Source organism: Ictidomys tridecemlineatus, chromosome 14 (genome assembly GCF_052094955.1).
Source record: "Ictidomys tridecemlineatus isolate mIctTri1 chromosome 14, mIctTri1.hap1, whole genome shotgun sequence".
Taxonomy (NCBI): Eukaryota; Metazoa; Chordata; class Mammalia; order Rodentia; family Sciuridae; genus Ictidomys; species Ictidomys tridecemlineatus.
Window position 1 is genome coordinate 49,703,224 of NC_135490.1, and position 26,669 is coordinate 49,729,892.

Below are 26,669 nucleotides of genomic sequence, written 5' to 3' on the forward strand. Positions count from 1 at the left end.
TCTCTGCTTTTCTGGGCTCCATTCTCATTATGGTCTTCAATTCTGGCCTTCATTTTTGATTTTACTCGATGTTAGACCTGATTTAACCTAATTACACTAACTACCTATCTTCAAATCTGGCTTTAATGCCACATTGCTCCTGGTGGCTTTCACATGGTGGGAACCCCAATCTTTCCCTTCCACATGAGAGGGCCTGCAAGCATGCACGTGAGGTGGGGGTGGGGAGGGATAACTAAGGACAGAAGTGGTGGCAGGCCCATGGGGAGGGCAGAGGAGTTGGCAGTTCTGAGACTCCAGGATGATCACATGCATAGTCCTGGATGCTGTGTGAAGGTGGATGCCACACTTATGATCAAGCACAAGAACCCATGCTTAAAAGCGTTCCTCACTTGGTTTAATAACCTGCTGTCACCATTTTGAAATTCTTGAAGTTTTTAAACAAGAGACCTAGATGTTCATTTCACACTGGACCTCACAAGTCAGGTAGCCAGTCCAGCCTGGCAATAACCCATCAACTGTGTGAACTGCAGCACCCTTGAGCATCCCAAGTGAAGGACAGAAAGCTGATCCAGCCAGGGATGTCATCCAGCACAGCTGTTTACAAGGAGACAGAAAAGTTGAGGAACCAGCAAGTAAAGGGTTCAAGAGATCAAGCTAGATTGCATCTGGGATGGGAAAGGAAGCAAAGCCAGCAGCAGACTGGTGTATCTGAGGAAAAGTAGAGTCCCTAAACAACTTTGGGAGATGGTGTCTCAAAATTAAAAAAAAAGAAAAAAAGAAAAAGAAAGTGCTGGGGGATGTAGCTCAGCGGTAAAGTGTTCCGGGATTAAATCCCCAGTACCTGTCCCACCAAAAAAAAAAAAAATCCTATTTAAAACTTCATTCCCAATGTGCTCAGACTATCATTTACTTTTCCCATTTATTCCTGTAATCAAGATGTTTTGTGGAGGGCCATTTTGTACCTGGCTGTGGTGAGCCGTGTCAGCGGACCGTGGTCGCCATTACAAGATGGCGCTGATAAGCGCCGTGGCCTGTGATAAACAACTCCTTATTTTGGGAGAGATGGCACATAGCTGTAAAACACCCTATGAGAAAGGTCCACGTGGCAGTTTTGCATTGGGGCTTGGTATGCTTTATCAAGGCTGGGGCGCTCGGGTGAAGCAGTAACAGTAGAAGTAACAGTAGCAGTAGCTGTAGTAGAAGTAGAAGTAGTAGTAGTAGTAGTAGTAGTAGTAGTAATAGAAGAAGCTTCCAGAGACACATAATTAAAGGCCTGAATAAACTGCTGAAAGAAGATTCCCGAGTTGCGTCTTCCTTGCGGGCAAGGGGTCACAACACCTGGCTCTATGCCAGGCTGCTAAGACTCAAAAGCAAGCAGCCTATGCCCTCATAGCACTGCTCAGCCTCTAACATCCTACCACCCAGGGGTGACAGGCTGCCAAGGATCCCCACTACAAGGGATTCAAGGGCTCTGCCACCCTGTGCTCTTGTCCTTGGCTTCTTGGCCCAGATCCAAAAGCTTAAATGGTCTCATGCTGAGCGTGGAGCAGGGCTGCCCAGACACAGAGAGCGCTGACACAGTTAGAACTGTGGAAACCTCCCCTCCCCAACACACCTACCCAAACACTTTCCATCGCCTTGTACTGACAAGGAGTGTCTGGCCTCAGACTTCATGTTGGTGGCCAGTGCGAGTTGTTCTTCAGCCTTCTTCCATTCCTCCTTCTTGGCATAGAGGAAAATGATGTTATCCAATACCTGGAAAGGCAGAGGCCACTACTGAAATCTTGAGGCTCCTTCCTGTCAAAGGCCAGCAAAGGGTACTCACAGGGCATGGCACCTGGTAACACTTCCCCTCCCTGCTCCCCTGGGTGGCATATTTGTTTCGAAACCCAGTTCTGTCAATCACTAGCCTGGTGCTAAGATAGCATCTCATGATGGGTCACCTCAACATCTGTATGTTCTTCCAACAACCAAAGGGGGTCCAAGGGGACAAGAGCTCAAGGGGACTGTGTGATTTTAGTATGGAGATGAGTGACTTGCCCAAGGCCTCTTGAAGAGGCAGAGAGAGGACTGTGACCTCCCAGTCCATAGGACCCAATATATAAATATAAATAAATAAATATTTATTAATTTATTATTTATTATTTATTCATTGTAAAGTAATATATGTATTACTTTACAATGATATAAAAGTAATGTGTATTCATCACAAAAGGTACTGCAATTTTTTAATTTGATCTTTTCTTGGTTCAGCGATATGCACTACAACAAACTTGCAATTTGGGCCTTGGCAGTGAGCCCCAGCTCCCAGTAACCAAGCCATCATTGGGGAACAGCCCCCACCCTGCAGTGGACTGTGTTGCCAAACTGTGATGGTCAGTAAGTCAGGTGCATGACATGCATTTTCAACTTAGGGCATTTTAAATTTAAGATGGGGGCGCTGGGGCTGGGGCTCAGTGGTAGCACTCTTACCTAGCATGTGTGAGGCACTGAGTTTGATTCTCAGCACCATATATAAATAGATAAGTAAATAAAATAAAGATCCATCAACAACTAATAAAAAAATAAAAATAAGTAAATAAATTTAAGATGGGTTGATCTGCACAGGTCTGGAAGCATCTGTATGTGCTTATCTACTCCTAATCGTGGGTAGAAAGGAAAGGAGAACTCAAGGGGGTTCAGAACTTCCTGTTTGGTTCTCAGCCACCTTCTCTTAAAATCTTTACCCACAACAATTTTTGTGACTCAGTGACTAGAAAAACCTTGAGACTCCTTGACATGAATGCTGTGATTTCTCAGAAGGCAAGGAGGTGAAACCCACGTGGGACGAGATGAACAGAATTAGAAATAGGGAAATGACTGTGACATAGAGGGCTTCAGGTCCCCAAAGATGGAGCTCCACTTGCAAGGAGACCCTCTCAGTCAGCATTTACTGTTCCTTGGGTCATTTCAACCCCTGCTACAGTGAGGATGTCCCTTTCATAGAGTTCTGCTGGGATGTCACTGTGGCATGATCCTTTCTCTAGTGCCACTTGACCCCCCCAACCCTATGTTCTGTGTAAGTGGTAATGGGATGACTGGCAATGTTGAGATAGTTTCACCACCACAACTGAGGGTAGCGTACCTCTGGCATCTAGAGGGTAGAGCCCAGAGGCAAGCATCACCCAGTCCATTGTAACAGCAGTTCTGTGGCTGAAAATCTCACCTCTAGAACAGCCAATAACAAGCCTAAACTGCCCACTCTGTGAGAGGTAAAGAAAAGCTGCTAGCCTGCACTGGGGCTGAGATGTCCCCAGGAATCCTGGGCAGCTGTGGACTCTTATTTTTAGTCCTGAGTGACCCTAGGAACACTTGACATCTTGTGCCTGAGAAACTGTCAGAGGAAAAGAATAGTCTAGAGTCTGTTGGTCTTGTAGACACCAGCAGTTGTTGGAGGGGAGACAGAGGTATGATTAAGCCAGCAGGTAAGGAGGGCTTCAGAGGTAGAATAGATGGGAAAGCTGGGCCAAGGCCTAGAAATGCAGAGCCTAGTGGAGGATCAGGCAAGCTCATACTGTTGATGATGGGGCCAACATGCGGATGGGAAAGCATGGGAAGACAGGGGTGAGGGGTCTAATTGGTAACAGTCCAATAAGCAAGCGAAGAACAGTCCCTGTTATTCAGAAATCTAAGCAGGAAGCACAAAATAAGTTGACCGCCAAGGACAAGAATCCTAGCTGCCATACAAGGACTTGGGGACAAGACTGGACTGGTAGGGCTGGGGATATGGCTCAAGTGGTAGCGCGATCGCCTGGCATGCGTGCGGCCGGGGTTCGATCCTCAGCACCACATACAAACAAAGATGTTGTGTCTACCAATAGCTAAAAAATAAATATTAAAAAAAAAAAAACTGGACTGGTAGAGACTGGGGGTTTACCCAAGCCCTAGAGGGACTAGGGAACAGACAGGTTTCCAGCACAAAGACCAGAGCACCAGCTGCCAAAAAGAAGGTCAATAACAAGACTGGGGTAAAAATTGCATCTCCCACACTGCACAAAATTCAACTTGAAGTAAATCAAACACTTAGAAATTAGACCAGAAACTCTCCAACTCCTAGAAGAAAATGTAGGCTCAACACTCCAACATCTTAGTACAGGCACCAACTTTCTTAACAAGGCTCCTAATGCACAAGAAATAAAACCACCTCAATAAATGGGATGGCATCAAATTAAAAAGGTACTGCCCAGCAAACAAGCCAGAACAATGAGAAAGTCTACAGAATGGGAGAAGACCTTTGCCACTAATGTCTCAATCAGAAGATTAATATCCAGAATGCATAAAGAACTCAAAAAACTTAATAACACAAAAAAATTCATAAATGGGGAAAAGAACTAAACAGACATTTCTCAAAAGAAGGACAAATTACCAAAAAACACATGGAAAAATGTTTAACAACTCTATCAATCATGAAAATCAATATTACACTGAGATTTCTTCTTACTCAAGTCACAATGGCCATTATCAAGAATACAAATAATAATAAATTCTGGTAAGGGTATAGGGGGAAAGTTACATTCATACATTGTTGGTGGGACTGCAAATTAGTACAATCACTTTTGAAAACAGTATGAAGATTCCTCAGAAATCTAGAAGTGGAACCACCATATGGTCTAGTTGTCCCATTCCTTAGTATCTAACCAAAAGAATTAATATCAGCATATTATAGTGGTATAGCCTCATCAATGTTTAAATAAACACAGATCACAATAATCAACTTATGAAACCAGCCCAGATGCCTGTCAATAGATGGCTGGATAGAGAAAATATATTATATGTGCACAACTGAGTTTTACTCAGCCATTAAAAAAAAAAAGAATGAAATTATAGCATTTTCTGGTTAATGGATAAAACTAGGTCATCATACTCAGTGAAATAAGCCAGACTCAGAAAATCAATGGTCAAATGTTATCTCTCAAATATGGAAGATATTATTATCATCCTGATTTTACCAAAGGGGGGGGGCAGATTATATCACTTGCTCACAAGCTCCCAAAAAAGAGAAAAATAAAGGAAATAGTGAGGGGACCCCATAAAAATAAAAGTGAGATCAATGAAATAGAAGAAAGAGATTGGGTGGGGGGAAATGAATGGGAAAAGGGAGGAACACCAGAATGAAATTGACCAAACTATCCTATGTATATATATAAATATACCACAGTGAATTTCACCTTTATGTATATCCATAAAGCGCTAATGTGCTAATAAAAAAACTATAAATAAGTAGAAGACCAGCAGAACAGAGGAAAGGAAACAGGAAAGGGACAGGCAGAGGAAAAGCCTAGAGATGGAATTAGCGCCAACTATATTTCATGCTTGTATAATCATGTCAAATGATGCCCAATATTATGTATAACTATAATGCACTAGTGGTGGTAGGAACCCAGGTGGGCTGCCTTGGAAGGCAGTGAAAAGGCTGGTACCTCCTTTTCTGGCTCCTTCCCAGGCACTTACTGCTCTGCCCATCATTCCCACTGGCCACATCACTCTCCCAACATTTTGGTCTCCTCTATCAGTCTGAATGTTCCAGGAAGGGTCACTTGTTTACCTGCTGATACTCAATGCAAAGCAAGCCACTTGGAACATAGTAGGCCTTTAAAATTGTTGTCTGGCTATCTGGGTCCTAGCTGGCAAGACAGCTCAGTGGTCCCTTGGCTAGACAGCAGGTGGCTGTGGATAGCTGGGAGCCTGTTGCACACTCACGTACAAACTGCCGCGGTTCTAACCTTGCCTCAGCTACTGCTAATTGGGCCATATTGTGAGGAATTCAATCCCACTGCATCGAATTTTTCTAACAAGATGGGAATTTATACTTTTTTATCTTATTATGCGCCTTTCAGTTGATGTATAAAGAACATAGGATAGTGCTAGACATGCCACGCACTTGTTGTTATCATATGATGACAGATAAAGAACATTTTATATGTGCGCATATTGTAGCTGTCACAGCCAGCAGCAGAGGCTTAGCATCTCCCAAGGAGCACGGGAAGATGGCAGCCTCCCACAACCCACCCTCAATTAACGTTCCTTAAATGTTAGCATCGTGGCCCAGAAGAACAGAAAGGAGATGCATCCCTGAGGCAAGTCGCGCGTTCATGGGGTGAAGCAGCGTGTCAATCGTGCGGTCCCCATCTCTTTGCTCAGGGCTGGTGCAGCTGTAACTAACCCGTTCGCCTGCCAGGAAGGGGCGCCTGCTGTTCCCAGCACCTCTGAGAGGCGGGCGCCTCCTGGAGGCCACTGCTATGTCTGCGGGGATGCCCACCTGCATTTGGGGTTGTGGCGGGGTGAGGGAGATTGTGGCCCTGGAGGAGGGTTCATTCATTCGATTTTGTGCATAAACATTTATAGACACTGCTGTGTGTTAGGATCGTTATTTCTGGGGGGAAAATAAAACGAACATCTCATCTCTCGGTGCATTCATGGCATGATGGAGAAGATAGATCATCAACAGGTAATTCAATAATTCAATGTGCATCACAAAGAGCTGGGAAAGAGATGGATATCAAGGAGGAAATAACTAACCCTTCATTCCTCCAAGCTTTGATTTGTCCTGGTGCTAGTTCAAGGCACCAAAAAAATAAAGACAGGAAATAAACAGTCATCCTGCTCCCGAGGAGCACATAGTCCCATGGGAGTACAGACAGGCAAACTTAGAACTAAGAGGCAAACTTAGAAATAAGGGGCAAGGCAAGAAGGGACCAGCCAGGCATGGGAAGAATGGTCAGGGGAAATACTGCAGTATTTTGCAATGAAGCCTGGAGAATGTGCACGATTTCTCCAGGTTAAGATGTGAGAAACAGTATCTTTGGTAAATTTGTAAAAGCAAATGGAAATATATGGGTTGGTGAATGGTGGGTTTGTTCTGAATCTAAAATACAAGGAAGGGCAAGGACGCCAGGCAGGAGAGTTGGGGGACCCACAGGACGCATCAGAAATTCTAGAGTAGAAATTCACACTATGCAAATTCAACCTGAAATGCAGAGTGAGGGCTGATAAAAATATAGACCGCTCAAACTTGATGCCCACCAAGTGTGGAGCACTGGGCACCATTACTTATTTTAATTTTTTAATGGACTGAGAGGGTAAGTACCATTATTATCCCGAGTTTACCCGAGTTTAGGAGGGAAACAGATTACATCACTTGCTCACAAGCTCCCCAAACAGGCATCAAGTATTTGCTAGATCAGGTCAGCCAGATGCTGAGCAGGAGCCCTTCCATGCTACTGAGCTAAAGAAAGCCAGGGGCACTACAGACAAGACCCCTGGGGCAGGTGGAATCACATCACCTAATGACTTATCTGGATGTGGAATGTGAAGAATAGGGAAGAGTCAAAGATACAATTATAATGACATTTGTTTTTGAGATAATACATTTTCAGACCTGAGAAAAATCTTCTGGGCCTTTGAGAACAAAGCCCCCAGTTTTAAAACCACACTTTCAGCCAGGTACAGTGGCACACACCTGTAAGCCCAGTGGCTGAGGCACGAAGATCAGGAGCAAGTGATGATCAGGAGCTCAAAGTCAGCCTCAGCAACTTAGTGAGGCCCTAAGCAACTCAGAGAGACTCAGCGTCTAAATAAAATATTAAAAAGGGCTGGAGATGTAGCTCAGTGCTTAAGGGCTTTGGAGTTCAATTCCTGATACAAAGTAAAAAAAAATCTTCAAGGATCACTGCAACTATGTGCAACTGTATCATAGTCCCTGTTCCTCCTAGTAGGAAGGATGAGTGGGGTGTGCTCCTAGGTGTAGCCCCCATCACACACCCTGGATCCTGTCCTGTACCTACTCAACCACATCACTTCATCAATTTGTCTCTGTCTCTCTTTCAGGAACAGTTTTTTTTTCTTTTCACTGAATCATCTCCATAATCATCATATATGTGTATGAAAATCTCCCCCATAAAAAACTAAAAACCTTCTTGACCCCAAACCTCAAGCCTCCTCTCACCACCATATTATATCCATCCTCTTCAAAGCACTTATTCATACTCAGACTCCACTTCTTTTCCTCTCATTCTTTCTCAAACCCACTTCAATCAGTTTCCTTCTCATGACTCTGCCACAACTGCTTCTATGGAGTTCATTAAATGACTCCACATTGCAAATCTCAGGGGCCATTGAGAGTCCTCCCCTGAGGTGACCTGCCAGCAGTATTTCACACAGGTGAGTCTCCTCACTCAAGTGCCTTGCAGCTGCCTACCCTCTTCTCTACCTGCCCTCCCCTCCTCCCTGTGCTCACTACCTGGCCGCGGTCTAACAATTCCCCACTGCCTGTTTCCAGCCTGATCTTCTCTCTGAACTTCAGGCCCATCTGTCCCACTGTCCACCCCACATCTCGGCTAGACACTGAAACCTGTGTGGTCTGTGTGAAATGACCTCACCTCTTCACTCTGTTCTCAGTGTGGACAGCTATGGAGGAGCATAGCAAGAGCATGGCCTGAGCCATGAGGATGCTGCTAGAACAGTGGGCACACACTCCTGTTGGCACCAGAAGTCATCAGTTGCTTCTCGGTGCCACCAGTGAGTGGAGGTGAGGAATTTGCCAAGAACTTGTGCAAGGGGACCAATAAAGTGTCTCCAGGTGACCCCAGCCTGGGCTGGCATGGGCTTTCACAGAGTGCTCTGTGCTGATCTGTGAGCCCTGAACCCATGGGGCCTCAACCCCATTGCCTCATTGTGGATGCAGCTTCAAGAATGAACACATGGCCATCAAACATACATCTCCCTGGGGAGACCATGGGGGCAATATTCAGGCTTCTGCCAGTGAAATATGTGTGTCATGACACCAAATGCAGTGAATTTGACTGCATTGTGACCTGTTTCAGGATGTTCTGGATGAACAGGGAAATCCAGTCAGTAGTTGCCCTCTCTCCCACATCATTTCTCTCTGCCCCACACTCCACCATTCCCATAAGAATAATTTCTCCCACTTAAAATAAAACGACTCTGTTGATCTCACATGGCTCTCACCGCTGCCTCTGTCTCATTTCTGCTCTGTATTGCAAATCTCCCCTAAACACTCAACTGCCTCTCATCTCCTGTCTTCTAGAATCCATGCCACTTGGGTTTTTCTTCCCACCCACACCACAAACTTTTTTTTTCTAAAGAGAGAGGGAGGGAGAGAGGGAGAAATTTTTAATATTTATTTTTTAGTATTTGGTGGACACAACATCTTTGTTTGTATGTGGTGCTGAGGATCGAACCCAGGCCGCATGCATGCCAGGCGAGTGCACTACCGCTTGAGTCACATCCCCAGTCCAACCACCACAAACTTTTTTAAACCCAAATAAATGATGGCTGCCAAAGGTAACAGCCCCTCTTCATCCAGCATGCACTTGACTCTGTGCAGCACTTGGCACTTGAATGTGCCCATCCTTCATAGCATGGTCTCCCACTTGGTTGGTCCCCAGGGTGACCCTTCCACTTCTCTCTCTCCCTTCTTGGCTTACCAGTTTAAAGCCAGCCTCTGTAACCTAGTGAGGACCTAAGCAAGATAGTGAGATCCTGTCTCAAAATAAAATCAATAAAAAAAAGTGGCTGAGGATTAGAGAGAACCACACAGGGTGTTGCTAGGTTGCCAGGGTCTTGCTAAGTTGGCTGGTCCTGAACTAGTGATCTTCCTGCCTCTGGCTCCTGAATCACTGAGTTTACAGACATGGGCCATCCCTGGCTCATCATTTATAAATTTATAAAAATTTAAGATTTCTTAATTTTTTTTCTCTAGCCTTAACACTCCTGAACTTCCTTCCCACAGACTCAACTACCTATGCAACACCTCCACCTGGATAGCAAACTACCTCCTCACTGTAAGGTGCCCCAAACAAAATTCCCCTTCCTTCCCTTTCTCCCTCCCTGCCTTTCTCCTTGCTTCCTTTTCTTCCTTCCTCCTTTTCTTTCCTATATTTTATCTTTGACTTACTCCTTATAATAAGGGATTTCAAACATCCACAAAAGTCCATAGACAGACTGGTGTACCAACTCCCCCACCCATCCCACAGGCTCGGTGACTATTCACTCAGGACCAATCTTGTTTCCATTCTCCACCCCATATTATCTTTCCCAGACATACATGTTGTATCATTCCATATATATCTTTTTTTTTAGTTTGCATCTCTAAAAGACAAGTCCTCATTTTTAAACATCATCATGCCCTCATTGTCCTCATTAAAAAAAAAGACAATTTCTTAACATCATCTAATAGCCAGTCAATGTTCCATTATCCATCTACCTCATAATTTTTTGGAAGCTTGAATCAGAATTCAAATAAGGTCTGCACAGTGTGATTAATATATCTGTAAGTCTTTTAATCTCTAGATTCTCCCTCCCATTCCCTTTTCTTGGCAATTTATTTGTGGAAACTAGGTCATTTGTCTTATGGTATTATCCTCTCTTTGGATCTTGCTGAATGCACCCCACAGTATTGTTTGGCATGTCACAACCTCCTCTGAATTATCTGAAAATTGGTATTTGGATTCTAGAGGTAGTGGCAGATCCTTCTATTGAGAGGCAAATAATGTCTCTTTTTTATCATATTCAGAGCAGTTTATGCTCATTGCCTGGACCCATTACCTCATTAAGATGGTGTGATATTCAAATTCTATCATTCTTCCTCATTCATTAGCTGGAAGATTATTAAAGAAAAATGCCCCCTCAAATACTATTTGATTATCCTAGGTATAGTTTGCACATAAAAGGCATAATAAATGCTTATTCTTTCCCTTTACTATCAATCATTTTTCTCAATAATGAGTTGGTTTGCCATCATTCTCCAACAAGCACCAATTAAAAGATCTATTTTAGCATCATCATAAACACATGGATTTAAATACATTTGATGATATTGCAATTCATTGCAGTTTTATCCTTATTAATGCTCACATATTCTTCTTTCTTTCTTCTCTCTTTCTTTCTTTTTCTTTTTTACTGGACCCAGGGCCTTCTACATGCTAAGCAAGTGCTCCACCACTGAGCTACATTCCCAGATCATTATCCCATCCTTATCCCACCCTTCTAACTGGCATTAGTCCTTGGGACCAGACCCAAATCATCTTTGAAAGCTTTCTTGCTAGCTAGTATTTCCAAATACCCCAGGATCCTATGGTCCATTTCCTGCCCCATACTTCTGGTCAGCAAACGTGGGAAAGAGTACTGCAAGATCACAATATGAATGCTGGCATGACTGTTGTGCCATTCGTTTGAAATAGATCTCTTGATTCTCTCCTCAAAGCCTGCTCCTCCCTCACTCTTCCCCATGCTCATGGGTGGCAACTCCCTTCATCTAATTACTCGGGCCAAACACCTTGGAGTCAGCATTGAGTCCCTTTCCTTCACACCCATGTCTGCTCTATCAGTAAATCTGCTGACTTTGGCTTCATATAATGTACGCATCTTGGCCACGACCACTCCCTGAACTGTGGTCTCACCTGCTGCATTGTAGGAGCCTTATAACTGGTTTTTCTGTCTGTTCTCTACAGGGCAGCTAATTGGCTCTTTTGAATAACATGACCGAGACCTTGGAACTCCTTTGCTCAATATGATTTGCTTCTCCTTGTGCTTGGAGAAGAGTGCAGACACGTTACGACAGGCTGTAAGGCCTGCATGATCTGGTCTCAAACCCTTCCCCCACCCTCGACCTCCCTGTGCTCACTGCCTAGCTGCTTCCATTCTCTTCCTCAACAGTTCTTGCCTTTCCCTCTGCCTGGAGAGCTCTTGCTCTCTCTCTCTCTCTCTCTCTCTCTCTCTCTCTCTCTCTCTCTCTCTCTAACACACACTCTCTCTCTCTCTCTCTCTCTCTCTCTCACACACACACACACACACACACACACACACACACACACAAACCCCTCTTCCCCATCTCCTCATTTCTGCTGTCTTCACTTTATCAGAAAGGACTTTCTTCACTCCTGTATAAAATAGGCCTCACACGGCCCCACACCAACATCTCTGTCCTTTTACCCTGCTCTTTTTGTCTTGAGAGCACTAAGCACAGGGGACAGCTGTGCTCATTCTCTCACTACTAGGATACAAGGCAGGAATTTGTCCATTTTGTTCACTGCTGTACCCCGAGAACTAAAATAGCAGTCCTGGAAATTGTTCAACTGATGTTTGTTGACTGACTCAATGAATGAGTGAATTAAGGCAAAGGAGAGAGGGAACATGTGGAGAAGAGACAGATGTGTTAGTCAAGTTTCCATCCCTATGACAAAATACCTGAGAGAATCAAAGAATTTGGGCTCAGAGTTTCAGAAGTTTGAATCCATGGTTGCTTAGCCCTGTTGCTTTTGGACCCATAGCAAGGTAGTCCATCATGGCTGAAATTTGGGGCAGAGCAGAGCTGTTTGCATCATTGGTAAGGAGGCAAAAAGACAGAGGAAGGGGCCTGGATCCCAATATCTCCTTCAAGGACAGACTCCCAATGACCTTCTGCAAGGCTCTGCCTCATAAAGCTTTCACCTTCTTTCAACAGCATTACAGACTGTTGGCCGAGCCCTTGATGCATGAGGGGACAGTGGGAGATTTGGGGACCTCTCATTTAGCCTTTGGGGCAGTGGTGGCATTGACCCTTGATGGGATGTTGCCAGTGGAAAAGATGACAGAGCTCTCTCCTGTTCCAGACTTACCTTCCTGGTCTTCAACAGAAGAGGCCTCATCTGGTTTCAGCAATGAACCATAAGTGAAACCATTTATTACAGAGAGTTGCAGGAACATGATATAAAGATGAACAAACAGTGTAGAGGAGAGAAATGAGCCCTCTTGAGTTTCTGTAAATATCAGAGAACAAGAGAACCCAGAAGTCTCCCTATTTAGCTACTCAAACAAAGTTTAGCAAGGCCTTTGGAAGCACTCCAGCAGAAGGCAGGGTGTCCAAGTGCGTATTTCAGGGAGCACATCATAGTCAGCCCATCTCTGCTTTCATGAGTGTTCAGGTAAGGAGTTTAAATCACTGGTTTACAATAAACCTAGACAAAAGGGTCATTTTCTTTTAGACTGGCCACTTGTCTGGGAAAATCTGGCCATTTATTTAAGACCATCAGGTGTCTCTAGTGGGAGACTGGATCTTTTGAAGGCAATCTACGCAGAATGGGGACGCAGAGGCACTGGAGGGGATAGGGGAGTTTGGTGGGTGTGGACAGTGCCTTGAACATGCTGGCCAAAGCTCTCTGCCTGTTCTTCCTTCCCCTCACCCCTGGTTCCCCCGCCCTTTCCCTTCTTAGCAACTTCTTTCTTTTCCCTCTCTCCCTCCTCCCTTTATCCCCATTCCCTCCTCCTTTCATTCCTTCTCTCTACCTCTCCATCTCTACTCACCTCCTCCCTTGAAATAATGTCTATGACTTTAAAAAACAATGGAAATTCATGATTTTAAATTAATCTGCTTGTTGGGGGAATCTAAATGAAAAAAAAATACATAGCAATGTCCTGTCTTCCAGGTGCATCAGAGGCCATATTGAAGTTCAGGATCAGGTTTAAAAACAGAGATGGCTCTGGCTGAGGAAGCAGTTCCGAAATACAGCCACACGAGGGCGCCTCTGGGGCGGAGCCGCTGATAAGGAACAGGCATTAGTCAATTGCAGTGTCCAGTGCCGCCTCCAGGGGCACCATCTCTCTGCATCTCTAGACAAGTGTAAATTATATTACTACCAGTGCTTCTGGCGCGCCACCACCCACCCCCTGGCTCCGTGAGAACTTGAACAGGTCATCAGGTTTCAGAAAGCAGTGATAGCTCAATGGGCTGAAGATGGGAGGCCTTCTGCCAAGTGGCTCTGATGCGTGTCATCTCTCAGGGACTCCCACTCCATCCTGGGGAATACCTGAAATTGGACAGCTCATCTCCCTAGTGAGGGAGGGCTTAGGACTAGATTTAATTTGATTTCAGTACAGTGACATTTCTTCCATCCCAGTGCTTGTGCAGCAACTCCATAGTCACATTATGCATAATATATTTGAGCTGAATAATACACGTGCACAAACATCTTTTCCCCTATATTTTCATTCTGTGGAGCATGGGTAAATGGCCTTAGAGCGACATCTGAGGCTTAGGAATACAAAAAAAAAAAAAATGTTGCCAAGGAAGGGGTCGCCAGTCCTACAAAGCAGAGCGTGTCTCCTGGGGCAACTCCAGTACCCTAAGGTGAGGACTTTCCTAGCACTCCTGAGCAATGGGAAAATGTCAATGCTCAGAAGCCCTGTGCTGCACCTTCTTCAGTCCCCAGGATCAGCAGCAGCTGCAGATGGTTCTGGCATTTCCCACTGCTTATTAAGATGGAAAACATTCAATAAAACAGAACACATGTTTGTCCCTCGGAGGACCTGAGGACCCAAATCTGCCAAGGATACTAATTCCCGTTTATTTCTACACTTTTGGGGGGCATGTTTCTTGTCTGCTTTCCCTGGAAATGGGCTTGCAGCCTGGAAAGCAGACAGCATAAAACTAAAAATCTCCTGTAATTTCACCATCAATGAACTCAGAAATAAATTCTGGAATATATCCACAGTCACTTTACCTCTGTACTTTATTTTTCTCTCTCTCTCCCTCCCTCCCTTTTTCTCCCTATCCTTCTCCATTTTCCTCTAATTCTTTACTCAGTACCATAGAAAAACTGTTGTTAAGCACAGATATAGGAGGGTTATGACATTGGCCATGTGCCAGGCCACAAAGAATTACTTGATAAATACCATAGAATAAAAAATAACAAATATATCATTTTCTCAGACCTTAATAAAAAAAAATAGAAATGCATAGCAAAAGGATAGTTTGCAAAATATATTGCTGGGAAATACATAAGATTAAATTTTAAAATGTGAAAAAAGAAAACATATAGTGAATTATTATGCACTCAGAATGTCAATGAAATGGTAATCATTTAAATTTCCTGGGACTTAAAACAGTAGATGGAGGGAAATTTATAATTTCAAACAAAAACTGTTAATTCAAGAAACTGGAAAAAAGTAAAAGGGCAAATTTAATAAACAAGAAACAAAAATAAATAAAAATAAGGACAAAAAATCAATGAAGTAAAGGAAGAAAAGACAAAAGCAAAAGCAAATTCTTTGAAAACTTTAATAAAGTAAAATTCTGGGCTGGGGATGTGGCTCAAGCATGCTCACCTGGCATGCATGCTTCCCAGGTTCGATCCTCAGCACCACATACAAACGAAAGATGTTGTGTCCACCGATAACTAAAAAAAATAAATATTAAAAAATTCTCTCTCTCTCTCCTGTCTCTCTCTCTCTCTCTCTCTCTCTCTCTCTCTCTCTCTCTCTCTCTCTCTCAAAAAATAAATAAATAAAGTAAAATTCTGCCAAGACCAATCAAGAAAAGAGGAGATGAAAGCCAAGCACAGTGGTGCACACCTGTAATCCCAGCAACTCGGGAGGCTGAGGCAGGAGAATTGCAAGTTCAAGGGCAGCCTCAGCACTTTAGCAAGGCCTTAAGCCATTTAGCAGATCCTGTCTCAAAATTAAAAATTTTTTAAAAGGGTTGGGATGTGACTCTGTGGTAAAGCACTCCTGGATTCAATCAAAAAAAAAAAGGGAGAGAAAAAAATTGCAAATAGATAAGACTAATTGAAAGGGGAGAAACAATTATAGATATGACAAAGAGAAAAAAAATGATGTAATAACAATAATCCCTTTGAAGTAGCTTTGTTAGACTATCAAACCTAAATCTGTTTGAGGGTCAACATTTAAGAATCAATTTGCAGAAATACAGAGAATAGGAGAACATGTCAAAGTGGAGATGCAATCATGGACAATTCTAGGCCATGACCCGTGACCCAATTTCTTCAAAGGAAGAAAAATAGCTAGAAGGGACCAGAGATATTAGAAGACATATCAGCCAAGTGCAATGGATAGACTTCCTCAGATTCAGATTCAAACAGACAAGCTTAAAAAAAAATGGCATTTGTGAGATAATTGGAAGCTTAAACACTAATTGGGGTTTCTTGATATTGAGCAATAATTACCTGGGGAGGAGTGGTGGATAGACTAAAAAACACAGTTCTTAACTTTTGAAGTTCCCTACAAGAGCATTTGCAGTTATAAAAATGCCCTTGTTAGCCAAACTCAGTGGTGTACACCTGAAATCCCAGCTATCCAGGAGACTGAAGCAGAAGGATTGCAAGTTCTAAGCCAGTCTGGGCAATTTAGCAAGACTGAAATAAAAAAATGAAAAAGGACTGGGAATATAGCTAAGGGGTAGAGTGCCCCCGGATTTAATCCTTGGTTACCCCCCCTCCCAAAAAATGCCTGTGATATGATTTAAAGCATTTTGAGAGCAAGGCTGAGGGCTATAAATACAAGATTAGCTGTGAGTTGATAACCACTGAAGTACAGGAGATCATAAATCTACTTTTGATTATGTGCTTAAATTTTTCTAAAATAAAAGTTTTCAAAATATGATGAACAACGATATGCTAAACAATGTGAAAATCTGGATATTGTTGGTAAGTTTATGAAGCAATATGAAATGCCAAAATATGAAATACATAGCCCCAAACCCAATTTACAATCATTAAACTTAATGATTTTTTTTACTCTATAATTTCTGCTGTTTCTAAGTCACCAGTTAATGGAATTTTATATTAGCAACCTAAATGGTCTAAAACACCAAGAATGAAAAAGAAATTCCAGGAATTGTTACCAAAAACCTATAACAAACTTTTTTTGGTGGGTACCAGGGATTGAACTCAGGGGCACTCGACCACTGAGCCACATCCCCAGCCCTATTTTGTATTTTTTATTTAGAGACAGAGTTTCAATGAGTTGCTTAGAACCTCGCCTTTACTAATGCTAGTTTTGAACTCAAGATCCTCATGTCTTAGCCTTCCAAGCTGCTGGGATTACAAGCATGCACCCCCACACCTGGCTAACAAAAAAAAATTTATAAGGAAAATTTCAGTATATTTCCTTGCCTCTCAGGTATAGTTGACACTTTTAAAAAATAATAATATAAGATGCCTGGTTAAGTTACAATTTCAGATTAAAAATTATTTAGTGTAAGTATATCCCATGCAATATTTAGGATAAAATACTAGGTATCCTATATTTTATCTGTCAATCCTACTTTGAGGGAACATTCAGCATCTGAAGACATTCTCGTCTAAACTGGGGGTGGGGTATTAATGACATCTGCTATACAGCCTACAATGCCAAAGATGGTACCTCTCACACATACAACAAAGTAATGATTCTAAGGTTAGAATCCTATGTTACACACTTATAATAACCGACCAAAAACATAAGAACCACACACAGCAACTATGAATGATATGGGCATTAACTTAATTCATAAAATCTTTATAAACTTTTAAACTCTAACAAATAACAGAAAAGATATTATAAATACACAGAGATTTTAATGCTTTTGTGAATGTTAAATGTTAATTTTAACTCCATGATCAATAAATACAAAATTCAAAAATTTAGGCAGATTATTTTCAGAGATTACTTATTATTCTAAATTTTACATGAAGTAATAAAGGGCCAAGACTAGCATAGTCAACTTTGAAAAAGAAAAGGGAATACTAACTCTGCTAGATACTAGGCACACTACCAAACCCTGGTAATAGAAACAGAATGTTACTGTCCCAAGAACAAACAAAAGGGATTAATTAGAGAGACAGAACACTCAGAAATACAACCTTGCAAGCCTAATATATTTTAGAAAAGTTGTCCCAAGCCAGTAAGAAAAGATATAAATCCCTAGTAACATGGGAAAAGAAAAACTAAATCCTATTTAATATTATATAGAAAACAAACTTCTTCAACGGATTCATTTATCCTTTAAGGCAAAAAATTACCAATAAATAAAATTAACAGAAGACCATTTTAGTGACTTAAGGGTGATAAAATTCAGAAGAACCAACTATACAAACAGTAAGCAGGTGTGGTGGCACACACCTGTAATCCCAGCAACTCGGGAGGCCAAGTTAGGAGTGTCAAAAGTTCAAGGCAAGCCTCAGAAACTTAGCAAGGTCCTAAGCAACTTAGTGAGACCCTGTCTCAAACTAAAAAATGAAAAGAGCTGAGAACGTGGATCAGTGGTTAAGAGCCCTTGGGTTCAATTGACAGTACCAAAAGAAACCCCACAAAACTGTAAACTGTAAACAAAAATGATAGGAAGATTTGATTACTCCAAATTAAAGGATTTCTAGTGCACAAAAGACACCATAGACACAATGAACAGGTTAGAAGATACCTGCAATATCTAAAGCTCCCAAAGGATTGATACCCGCATTAAATAAGGAGTTCTAGTGCATCAGAAGGGAAAAAGAATGCTGGTTGAATACAAATATTAAAAGGGAGTCAACTAAGGGAAATCCAAAAGCAAACACATATAAATAAATGCTGAAACCCACAGCATTTCTCTCTACCAGAGAAATGTAGATTCAAGCAACAATAAAATTCAATTTTACATTCATAAGATTAATGATGAATAGATGTCTAGACAATGCCAAATGTTAGTGGAGATTTGTGCAGGTGACTGACAGCAGGGAAAGCCTTTCAGGAGGGTAAGCTGGTAGTGTGGGGGTCAAATTTGGCAAATGCACATCCTATGATCTAGCTGTCCTGCTCTTGGGTAGATGCCCAGAGAGATGATCACAAGGATAATTATGCAGTTATGTGCAAAGAAATTCATTGCAGTGACACTCATTGTCATGTTTGTGTATCCAGAGTGAGTCAATGCACATGACCACTTTTAAGAAGATGGATGGGAACACGGAGTGAGTATATGCACACAATGGGATATTTGTGGCAATGGGAAATAATGCATTAGCTGAGCACATGACACCCCTGGGCCTTTGAAAACATGGTGCTTTGTGAGGTGGGAGACAGAAAGAGTCTTTTAGCCAATAGAATTAGTATTTTTTAAGAAAATGCACACAGAGGCTGGGGATGTAATTCAGTGATAGAATATTTGCATAGCATTTGCAAGGCCCTGGGTGCCAGCCCCCCAGCATCACAAACAAACACACATAAAATTAAAAAGCATCAAAGCAATATATGCTTCATCAAAACACATACAAAATAAGTTTCACATGGAGCACAATGGTTGGCATTTGGAAGTGGAGGATGAAAGGAAATAAGAAAATGAAAAAGCAAAAAAAAGTTTGTGCAATGATGAGAAATTACCCTGAAAGGATAAAGCAGTGGCTTTCTGCTCCTGTGGGCCCATGCTGTAAGAAAACAAAGCAACCAAGAAAGAAAAAGTTGGATGGTCTTGGATGAATCTAGAAAAGATATTTCTAAGATGTGAGTAGGTGATGTACGGACCTTATACTTGTTTGAAGGGAATAATTTCCCGATGGTGAGGGGTGGAGCATGAGCATGGAGAATCTAGGGCTCTGAGACCCTCTCATGCAGGAATTCATCTTAAGAAATTTAGAAAATTATATGCTAAACATCTTGTCTAGTATTAGGATTTGGGGAGAATTAAGGGTCTATGCCACTCCAAACCCACACCCCACAAGGGAAATGACAGAGAAGCTCTTCTGAGGCTTTAAGGGAACCCACAGAGACCCAAGGGCAGGTACCAACATTGCACGGAGTAGCTAGGCTAGGAATGGCAGATAAGGCCAAGCCTCCCAGATGCCCAGAGGGGTGGGAAACCTGTGGGGAGCTGCTGAGGAGGGGGCTGCCTGCCTTTACCACAACAGATCATTGAGGCAGAGGGGACATTCAGGGAAGTCCACTACACCTGCTGTCATATAGTATTGTTTTTAACAACAATAGAATCATTATATAGTCATATCCCTGGGCATCACGGAGGATTGATTTCAGGACTCTCCAAGGATACTAAAATTTATGAATGCTTAAATCCATTATATAAAATGGTATAGTATTTGCATATAACCTCCACATATCTTCCCATACAGGAGAACATAGATGTCTAGGCAAGTTGTAATATCTAATATAATGTAAATAGTTGTTATATTGTTCCAGGTATGATAAGAGCTTACATGTGCAAACATCAAGGCCTAAGTACATTTTCAATTCTCAATCCGTTGGATCCCAGGATGCAGCTCGCTCAGAGGGCAACTGTTCAGGTTCTAACACACTGGGGGCATGAAGCAGCATCCTCTGAACATTGTCCTTTTTATTAAATATTCTTCTATAATGCCTATAATATTCTTTGATAACTCCATATAATGGTCTAATCAAAGACCATAATGTAGGGCACATGCCAGTTACTTTGCTAATTGCTGGGGTCCAAGTCATCCCACCACCCTGCTCTTTATCGTATTTCCCAGGCTCCCTTTACCAACTAGGTTCAGCCATCAGGAAACACTGCAGAACACTAAAAGGTGGGAGGGAGAGAAACCCTGGTATCTCTACATCCCCCACCCAGTTTTGTGGTTCCAGTTACTGCCTCTTTACTCGCCCCCCACCCCAGCTTTTGCACTCTGATCTAGGCAGCAGGATAGAAGCACCTTTTCCTTTTTTTGGTTTCAGGGATTACATCCAGGGGTGCTTAACCACTGAACCACATCTGCAGTCCTTTTTGTATTTTATTTAGAGACAGGGTCTCACTGAGTTATTCAGGGACTTGCTAAATTGTTGAGAATGGCTTTGAACATGCAGTCCTCCAGAAGCAGCTTTTTTTTAGTTGTCAATGGACCTTTATTTTTTATTTATTTCTATGCAGTGCTGAGAATCAAACCCAATGCCTCACACATGCTAGCTAGGCAAGCGCTCTACCACTGAGCTACAACTCCAGTCTCAGAAGCAACTTTTCTTGATGTCATAATGTCTGGGTTGCTTCTCTGTAGTATTTGGCTTCTCCACTTTCCATCACCTGTTTAATCACATCACTAAATTATAATATTTGGAAAAACTGGAGACAATTGTTTTTACTATCTGGACTCTGAAACAGGGTGAGCCAAACAGATTAATTTTAGCTATTATAAACCATATAATAGTCAAAAACTTAGTTCCCAATGTGTATTTCCTTAGCACAAATTTCTGGAAAATTATGTAAAACATATACACACACACACACACACACACACACACACACACACACACATCACCTATTTCCCCACTGAACAGGTTCTACCAATTTATACTTTGACCAATTTACCAACTTATACTCCCATAGTCTCACCATCACCACTTTGTTAAAAACAATAGGAACTAATTTTAATTTTTTCTTTATCATTGGCTCTATTATTCTCTTAGCCTTGATCTTTTTCCTTTCTCAGTTATTGTCAAGCAATTTTCCACAGAGATGTGGAATTCCAGGAGGAGGGAGGGGTGCTAAGGATTATTATTATTATTTTAAGTTGTTTGAGAACCAATGGGAATGGTTGTGACCAGTATGAACAGTCCTGGCTTCTGTATCTCAGGAAGGCCAAGACTTGGGCACAAAACTTTACAATGAATGTAAAAAAAATCCCAATCCGACAGGGTCCTCTCTGCCAAGGAAAAGCTGAGGGGACTGTGTCTCTGACACAAGAAGATGACTCCTTATAATTTAAAACATGGAAGAGGGGGAAGCAGAGAAGTCCCTTCTGAATTTGGGGGTTCTATCACTGACAAGCTCACGGGTGCGACAGGACACGGCAGTGATGAGCACGGCCCCCTTCCCACTGCCGTCCTCTGACTCCAGGAAGGACACTTCACATTTGGGGGCCAGGTCCTTCACAGTCTCATGCATGATTTGGCAAAACTGGAAAAAGGGAGAGAAAGACAAAAGAACAAAGCACCTTAATCATGACAGATTTGTGTGCTCAGAGGTGAGAAGTAATGTTGGCAACACACAAGTAATTAAGAGGAGGAGCACGACAGCTACACTGTGGGTCTATTTATTTGTACCAGAAAATTAAGCCTGGGAGATGCTAATAATCTGTCCAAGTTCAATATCACAGTGTACCCATTTAGCTCTTAGCTCAAGAGAGCTAAAATTTCACTCTAGGACAAATGCCTTGGGATTCTGGTGAACTGTGCTCTTAAAATTAATCAGTGAAAGAAGTTCAACAGTCCTGTGAGCCACCTATGAGTCTTGCAGAAGTGTGTAACCTCCTCTGCAGGGGAGGACCAAATCCTGTGCATGTGGTTTCTATATTTTCCAAGGGTTATTACTTCACATCAGATCTACACTGACTCCAAAATGCCACTGAAGGCAAGAGGGGCAGATGTATAGGGTTTCTGTTAGGACATTACAGAGGTCACAGATCATCTTCCTATGGGACTGGAAAAAGAGACAGTCACCATCCTACCCATCCCAATCCAAGAGGGTCAGGATGCCCTCTCATCTGTGAAGCTTAGGATGCCCGGTCCCAGGGTCGAGAGCTAGGTTTCTATCCCTGTTACAGTTTGGATCTAAATGTCCCTCATGTAAGAGGTGGGAGGTTTTTAGGTCACTGGGGCTATGCCTTTGGAGGAAATTGTGGGACTCTGGTCTTCCTTTTTCTTTCTTTTCCACTTTCCAGTCACAAGGTGAGCAGTTTGGCTCCACACACACTCCTGCCATCATGTGCTACTTTTCCACAGGCCCCAAAGCAGCAGGGCCAACCAGTCTTGGACTGAAACTTCTGAAATTGTGAGCCAAAATAACCCTTTCCTCTTTATAAGTTGATTATCACATGTATTTTTTGACAGGAAGAGAAAGCTGAATAAAAGTCCCTTTCCCAACCCTCATCTGGAGCCAAGACTCCTATTTTTTCAATGAGACTTATCACTGAGGAGAGGGATGTGGATTTTTGGAAGTCCCCCTCTTTTCACTAATAGTGCAGACTCAAAGAGCCTCTTAGGTCATTAAAATAAATGTGGTGACAGCTCAACTCATTATATCATAATAGCTAAACTATGGAACCAACCTAGGTGCCCTTCAATTGATGAATGAATAAAAAAATGTGATTGATATTAAGAAAATACATATATATATATATATATATATATATATATATGACTATTACTCAGTCTTAAAGATAAATGATGGTATTTGCTTGTAAATAGATGGCGCTGAAGAATAAGCTAAGCAAAATAAGTCAATCCCAAAAAACCAAAGGCTGGTGTTTTTTCTGATATGTGGATGCTAATTCACAATAAGGGGGTTGGTTATGGGGACAGAAAGAATAGTAGAATGAATCAGACATTACTACTCTATGTACATATATAACTATAAAACCAGTGGGATTCTACCTCATGTGCATCCAGAAGGATGAGAAATTATGCTCCAACTATGTGTGATGTATCAAATTGCATTCTACTGTCCTGTATAAATTAAAATAAAAATTAAAAAAATCAAGTAGCTGCTATGTAGATAGTGTATAATACTGTCCAAATATATTGAAACTATGTTTATAAATAAAAATGTTGATATAAACATTTTGATTTAGGAAAAAAATACACAAATGTGGGGAGAGGTGGTCACAGTTCAATCCAGGATTCTCCACCTTCAGCAAAACTGAGCATGTGCTCTCTGCTCACACCCTCCCCTCACCCAACCACCACCACCACCACTCATGGAGCTTTGTGATGCTGGCCCTTGAGCAGTTCTGGCAAGAGAAGGTGCTTGACGCTGGATGGCTGGGGGAGGAAGAAAGGATTTGCTCCTGTGTGGGTGCCCCAGCAATGCTGTTTTACCGTGGCATCAGCAGTGGTCCACTCATCATTTTCCCCTCACAGACTCAGCCCTAGGTTTTTATCCCACCCCCACCTCCGCTTTCCCGAGCCTGGAGGTGGAAGCAGCTTCCTCATGTTTACTAACTCAGAACTTTCTAAGAAACCCATTGTCATCTCAAGATAATAAGCTTCCTTGCAAATGCTATGGTGGAGTCTCCAATCACTCATTGCTGTCCAGTTCTGGGATACAAGGCCCTCACCTAGTTGGGTGCCTACCTCTGTTTGCCCAGGTTGAGCGAAAGATCATCCACAGCCTTGTCAAATTCCATGCGGAAGTTGTCCAGGCATCCATTGCCCTAAAGCCCCCCCCACTCTATGTTGACGCACATCTGCCCCTCTTCTCCATCCACCAGCTCCACGTTGCACATCTCCTCCTTGTAGCAGGCATTGCTACCCATGCCTGCCAATAACAGGGACACCAGGTCTCACTCAGCTCCAGCCTCCCACCCATCCAAGGCTCTACCCCCTCCCCTGTGGGGAGGATGGTTGATAACGTTACCAACAATGAGGCCAACCTCACAGTGAGGGTCTTCATAGCCACAGGTCATCATAGTTCCAACTGTGTCATTAACCATAGCCACCACGTCCAGGTCAAACTCCTAAGAAGGCAGACGCAGATGCCTAGTCCACAAGTGAACCCCAACATTCTCCCTTCAGACATTTGCAAGGACACTTACATGTATATAAAATACATCTCAAATGCTGTGACTCACTCCCTTATTTCATGCGAGGCTCGCTCAAGGCTTGCATGAAGACTTCCTTATTGTGCTGCTATTAAGATTGCCACTTCCCTGCTCACTTTATCTGCTCTCCTTGTCCAACTTCATTTATCTTAGCCCTTAATAACAGTTGCCATTGGATAATGGGTTTATGTTTGAGAACAAACGTTCTTTTTTGTTTTGTTTTGTTTTGTTTTGCTGTCATTCCTGAATCCCCACACCCAGAACAGAGCTTTATGCACAGTGGACACTCAACCATTGCTGAGCTGAGTGATTACATCAATTTTCCTGCCAGCCAAAGCAACTGCACTCAATGTTGGCCCTCACAGATCACTTCAAGCATCAAGGAATCAATGCATGGGGTCTCCTTTACCTCTCGCCTGTGGATCACTTCCTTCAGCAGGGTGACCATGTCCTCACCCTCGCATCTAGATGCCTTGAAGCCTTTGGTCCACTTAAGGAGGATACTCTAAAAAGCACAGAGAAGACCTCAGAGAAGGGCTGCTGGGTCATTTCTGGGCTCTCAATCTCTTAAACTAGACAGATTCCCTGGAGTAACTAGCCATCTCACCTACCAGTGATCCTCAACCTAAGGTTGTTCCTAAGGTTGTTGCTTGGATTTACTGAGTACTTTCTGTACACCAATGCTGGTGCATGATATATGCTACACCATTTAATCCCCACAGCCATTTTTGGAGAACATTTATTATGATCACACCCACCTTTTACAGGTAACCCAGGCACCCAGGTGACTTGCCTAGGCCTAGTTTGAAGCTAGGAGCAGGACTCACCTCCAGACCTGCTGACTCCAATTAATGGCTCATAAGCACTGTGCAAATGTCCCAATACATGTTTCCTTTACTGGGCAAAGCAGTTTGCCCTGTACCTGTCCTTCACTTAAAACAGAAGGGCCAGTACATCTCTTAATTTTTCATACTTCTGTATCCAGTGAACGAGTACCTGGCCACAGCTGGGGAAGTGTCTAGGCCTCACACTCCTCCACATTTCTTAATGAGAAAGCTCTCTAAGGCTTCTCAGAGTCCTCTGTGGGCCCATCTTTAATGTGGCCCTTGACCATGTCACAGGGCCATCTGGAAGTAAATGCCCGGTGGCTTTGCACGTGGGAGAAATCTTTGTTCACTGGAGCTCTCTGTGCTGCCGAACACCAGGAACCAGTGTCAGCAGTCCCAGATCCATTTCCCAAGAGGTTGGACCCACCAGTGGACTGTGTGCTCACTACCTCCCACTTGCATGATGTCCCCAGGCCTTCCTTGGTGGTTCATGCCCATCACCTTGGCATCTCATCCACCTGGATATGTCACACCATGATCAGATCCCAAGAGACTCAGAAGAACAAAGCACATTCCTGTGGAGCCTTGGTTTACACACTCACATCCAGACAAGGGTGTGCTCACCTCCACCCATCTCTCTCATCTGCACATTAGCTTCATATCTCTGGCAAAAGTTTGACGCGTTAAAATTTATAGAATGTCCAAGTAATATCACTTCAGGTAATCCTTATAAAAAGACACCAATAGGCCCCAACAGCTGGGGAGACTTGCCCAAGGCCAGTGGCGAGTAAATACAGCCAGAGGCCCTCAGGCCTCCTGAGCACCTGCTAATACCTCATCATCAGGATGACCTCATCAGCTAACAGATAGAATCGTCTTTCCCTTTGTTTGCTGTTCATTTTTATGATCCTAGACATAACATGTGCTCTTTACAGAAAATTGGAACATACAGATTAAGATCCAGCAGGATGACTGTTCTATTCAGATAAACTACTTCTATTCAGATAGAAACAGTTATCATACCCAATAAAATATATAAATACATGGTATGAAAAGATAGTGTCTGTTTAAAATAAAATAAAATAAAAATTTGTAGGAAAAGTCTGGAAGGACCTTGTTGGAATGTTATTTTTACTTTTCTATTAACCATTTTTTCTTCTTTTCTATATAATATAGATATTATAATTCTCAAAAATTTAAGAATAAATAAATAAAACCTCTCCCCATCAAGTCATTCTTCTAATTTGCTCCAAGTACTCCTCACCTCCTCCAGGACTGCACTCAGATTAACACCTCACTGCGTCTTCAGAGCTGTAGTATCCCATTGCCATGGTCCAAACAGCAGCTCTTACTTTTCTGAGCTTGCTTCAACAGCCCAGTTTGGAAGCATCTAAGGCAGGAACCATGCCTTTTGCACCTGGAAACTGCATCCACAGCACCATAACCCTGCAGCATGCATGCAGGTTTCTACATGACTGGCTATGTCAGAGAGGAACCA

General features: G+C 42.6%; 1 pseudogene; it reads right to left on the bottom strand.

Annotated features, from left to right (window-relative positions):
* Positions 1–511: 511 nt before the first annotated feature.
* Positions 512–26,669, bottom strand: part of LOC144370526 (hexokinase-2-like) — a 100,830-nt pseudogene continuing 74,672 nt past the window's right edge.